This window comes from Buceros rhinoceros, unplaced genomic scaffold (genome assembly GCF_000710305.1).
Source record: "Buceros rhinoceros silvestris isolate BGI_N320 unplaced genomic scaffold, ASM71030v1 scaffold6936, whole genome shotgun sequence".
NCBI lineage: Eukaryota > Metazoa > Chordata > Aves > Bucerotiformes > Bucerotidae > Buceros > Buceros rhinoceros.
In genome coordinates, this window is record NW_010416826.1 from 5,363 (window position 1) to 10,181 (window position 4,819).

Here is a 4,819-nt window from a genome sequence, read left to right on the forward strand (position 1 = left end):
TCTTTCCCTTCTTAATGCCAGCAGTCTCCTCTGTGAATGTGCCCATCTCTCACCCCAGTGACCTGCTCCTGGAATTCTGCCTACCACTCAGCTCCTCATCTCCTGCAACTTCTACAACGTGATCAGCTTTATGCTGTGAATGTATCCAATGTAAACAAATGTGACTGCTGTTTCGTACTGTTTTCTCACTCAAACATGTGATCTCTGTGTTGTAAGGTTGAAATTGTAGTACCTCTGAAGATGCTGACCACAAACTCAGGCCTGAAGTGATACATGCTTCAGATGCATCTGCAAATAGCTGTTTGATAGAATCCACTGTCCATTTGTTTGTTGCAACATGCAGTCGTTTTGGCCAGAAGTGTATTTTGTGAAGGCAACTCAAGAGGTCTTTATCATTGGGACGTGGTTAAGTACAACATCCAGGTATAAGATGCAACATCCATATAAGATAATGTATAAAACTTAAGCGTATTTTTCTACCTGATATGTCTTTCATCTGTACTTGGGCAGTTGGACCTCTCCTAATGAGCTGAACCTAATGATAGAATCATCAGGGATGCTTTAAGCAAGTACTGTTAAGTCTGATTCATATAGTTAGGCAACATGCTTGTGTAAAGGTGTTTCATTTAACTGCACCTCTGTTCCCAGCATCTATTTGCAAAAGCTTCCTTCATTCAGGAAGGCTTTAAATTAGGTGTTCTTAGTTCAGTCTTAGGCCAGCATCAATACTGAAAATATAAAAAATAGTTTCTGTTTTTTGTTTAAAACAAGCAAACAATTTCTGCCCCGCCCCCCCAAAACAAAACAAAGAAACTAAAAACCAACCCCCCACAAAATACCACCATTCAGGACTGCTTTGCTTCCTAGGAGTTTGTGACGAAAAGCCAAATTGCTTTGCATGACTCTTGTTCTTTTGTTCAAAGGGGAACAAACTTGAGTCTGTTTTCAGGTGTTCTGTTGTATCATATTTGGGTTATTACATGTTGTTGATTGTTGCATTTTGTTACATATTCATTGGGGGTAGGACTGGAGTAAATAATTTTTACTTGAGGAGGAACACTGAGAAGCTCAGGTGCACTATCTTGTGAAGTCTGTGGGGGGGAATTTTTTTTTTTCCTGTTCCTGCAGGACTTTGATGTGGAGCTTTTTAAGGCTAATAAATGCAGAATTTTAAGAAGTTAGTCCTTTCTACCTCCTTGTGTCTGTGAGTGACACAGGCTAGTAGCAGTGTCAAAGCCTTAGAGCTTGAGAAGTACAACCCTAACTATGATTCACCTTTGGAGAGCTGCTGGGATAAAGAAACTTTGGGGTTTGCGTGTATGTCAAACAGACTTTCTCTTGAACTGACATTGTGTTTGTAGGTTGTTTGTTTTGCTTTGTTTTTTTTGTCTTGTTCAAAGGTTGCACAGTTAGTAATTAATAAAATACAATTTAGATTTTTAAGAATGGGAAGCAGTACTTCCCTTAACAAGACGTCTTGTTGGAGACAGTGCAGAGATAAATCCAAAGATAAATCTCTGAGATCAGGTGTGACTTTTTCTCTGTGTGTGAATAGAGACTGTGAAAATCACACACTGGTTCTTACTATGTAGGATTTTATGTTAGTCTTAACTGAGTAGGATATTCATGTAAGCCAAGTTGGGAGGCCTGAAAGGGCCTTCCTTCAATGTGAACTTGTATTGAAATGTTTAGCTTTTGTTTATGCATTGGTTGAGTATATCAGAGTCACGTGGCTCTAGACTTAAGAGCTCCAGTAGGAGTTGCTGACATTCTAAGGCAACTCGGGTGCTGTTTATAGTTTCTTGGATGTTTTATTTCATTTTGCATAGAAGCAGAATATCCTCTTCAAAGCAATGGTTAAAGTTTGTATTTTAATGGGTTTTTTAGGATGTTCAATATTAAAATGTTGCATTTTTGTTAGAAACAAATGTTTGGTGAGCTTCTGTCCTTTATGAAAGAGCACCAGTGCTTAGACTTTGATACCTGACAGTTTTTCTAATGTTTGTGCCTGCCTTAGCTCCTTCTGCGTTTTTCACTCTGTCTTGCCCTTTCACCGTATCTAAGCATCTCCTTACATTTTTGTCTTTGAAAACTCCTGAAAAAAACAACCATAGCTAACTTCTGCAACTTACACCAGGTAGGAGGAATCTCTTATTTGAGGGCTTAGGTAGGATTTTTACCTGGTGGGAGGAAGTTTGTATGTGATGTTTCTGTTTGTAGCTGGTAGGCTCCGGAGAAGATTGCGTAAGGTGAGCTGCATCCTTTTGTGTTGGTGTTCTCTAATGTGTTTTTTGTGTCCCATCTGAACTTGAGGAAGAAGTCCTGAAATACATCTGAACCACAGGTGTACTGGAGACTGGAGGAAGTGTGGATACAGAGGAGCACAAGAAACCATCATACTTTCTGTTTTTGGTTTACCTCTCTGTCATTCTACATGAGTGAGAGTGGATGCCAAAAGTCTTTCTCATTCTATCCTCCCAAGCACGTAAGTGGTTCTGGAAAGCACCTCTGATACTAAAGAATATGCCTATTCCTAGGTGGAGTGGGGCTTGGGAGCTTCTTGTCTCTCTTGTATTTAGAATACTTCTTGCCTCGTTTTTTTCCTTGCAGTGCTCCGGCAATGATGTAAAAGGCTGTATGAGGCAGTATCTGGTAGCCTGTCAGGGATGCTGGAGAGCTGTGCAGTGGCCAGGAGGATACCAGACATGTTTTTCTGGTGAACTTCCAAGTCTGGTCGGTGCAGGTGTATTTGATGTTGGGGGTTGATCAGTGTGTAGAGAAGTGAAAGGTAATCTGGAGAAGGTGCAAGCTTCTCTGACAGCTGTGAGATCCTAGAATTGGAGGTTTGGTATCTTAAATCATGTCCATCTGCTTCTCTAAGGCATATTATGAATAAATATCTGTATGCAAGGAAAGGGCTGGAATTCATTCCACGCTCAAAATGTTGAAGTTCTGCAGCAAGAACTTCAGAGTCAGCTTCCTAAAGAAAAAATCAAAAAACATTCTGATTTTAGCCACGTTAAGGAAGTGTGTGTCATAAGATCACTTTTATCTTATTTCCATTTGATTTTAAGTTATGGTAGCTCAGACGCTTGGCACCAGTGAGAAATTTGTATTTGTAAATACAAGTGCTCTCACTGCTTCAGCACTGCTGTTCTGACAAAGTGTAAATAGGTTTCTCGAGGCCTGTTAGAGGTGGGGATTTGGTATTTTCCTCCACCTGCAGTCTTCTGTGTTTAACTTGCATGACTCTGCTCAGATCTTACTACTTCAGTCCTGCAAGGATTTTTTTGTTTTTTCTTAAGCTTCTGGGTTTTTCTTAAAAGTATCTGGTAGTTGCACGGCATCGAGCAACAGATGAGTACGAATCAAAGTGTTTTCTGTGATACATATAAAGAATTTGGTCCACAGCTTATTAGCAGCACTGCCACTGATTTCATTCCTATAATCAGCTATTAAGAGCTGTGGATAACTTTCACCAGCATTACACAATCCCTTGGGGACTTAACTGGAAAACAGAAATAACCTTAATACTAACCTTATGTTATTTCATGTCTACATTTTACTTACTCTGACTGGGTATTTTTCACTGTACATGGCACCATGCTCAGTAATAGTTTTCTGATGAAAGCAGTGTTTTGATAGGTGACTTTTAGATTTGTGCATCGTCTGAAGACTGCTTTGTTAGTCCATGTGAACTATACCCCAAGACCACGTGTTGAAGTAGGTACCAGATAATCTTGGCCTTCTTCAGTAGTATTTTAAGATTCCTCAAGAAATGCAATACCTTCGTCTTCATCAGTGTCTGTCTTTAGGGGTTCTTAGAGGAGTTTTGATGCTGTCCTTAGGGTTTTTTTTCTTGACTTACCAGACTCTGTTTCACCTTTATGAATGGGATGCAGGACATGCATAAAAAGTCCTCTATATTTGGCAGACTCTTATCAGCATCAAAGTATTGTAGGAGGAAGGTCACGCCTGTCTTATGGTATTATGTACCTTATTATTCTTTATACATATTCTAGATAGGTCTTGGAGTGCTTTGCTACTTTTCCTGCTAAAGCGGAACTAGCAACTGCTTTGCCCTCTTGTTCTAAACTCTACAATTCCTTAAGAAAAATAGTAGTTCTCTTTTTTAAGAAGCCATTCTTTATGGATTTGTAAAAAATCGACAAGTGAAGCAAATCTGGGAAAACATGCATATTCTCTGTGTGCACAACAAGGCAAAGAAAGGAACTGAGAGAATAAATAGAATGCAGTGTTGGAAGAGCAGCCTCCAGAAGACTGAGGTGTATTGTGAGGAACAGAAGGGCAGTTATATATTGTGTCCAGACAGCTGAGGAAGGAAAGTATAACTATGAAATACTTGGGGTCCTACCAGTCCTCCCACAGTTCCGCTTGCCCCCAGTGTCCTTCACCCGCTGCATCACGGTCTGGGTGGTAGCCCACAGGTACTTTGTCCTGTGTTGGGGCTGGCTTGGAAACACACTTCAGTGGGCAACACTCAATGATGAGAACAGCAACAGCTGGGAACAGAAGTCCTCTGGTTGGGGGAGGCTTAGTGTTTTGACTCTGTCTCAGGGTTATTAAAGAGCATGCAGAAAATGCTTCCAGTAGAGGATAAGTAATCTCAGTTTTCATTGCAACATGAAAATAGCATCCTTTCTTCCCAAGGACTGTCCAGGAAGTCCTGAGGATCTAACTTCTGAGTGCTCTAGGCATGAAGCCTGCAGAGCTGAGTGTTTTTTAAAAAAACCCCAAAACCAGGTATTATGGTGGGCTATTGGCAGGGTGTTATGTATTTACTTAGTGCTTGGTTGGC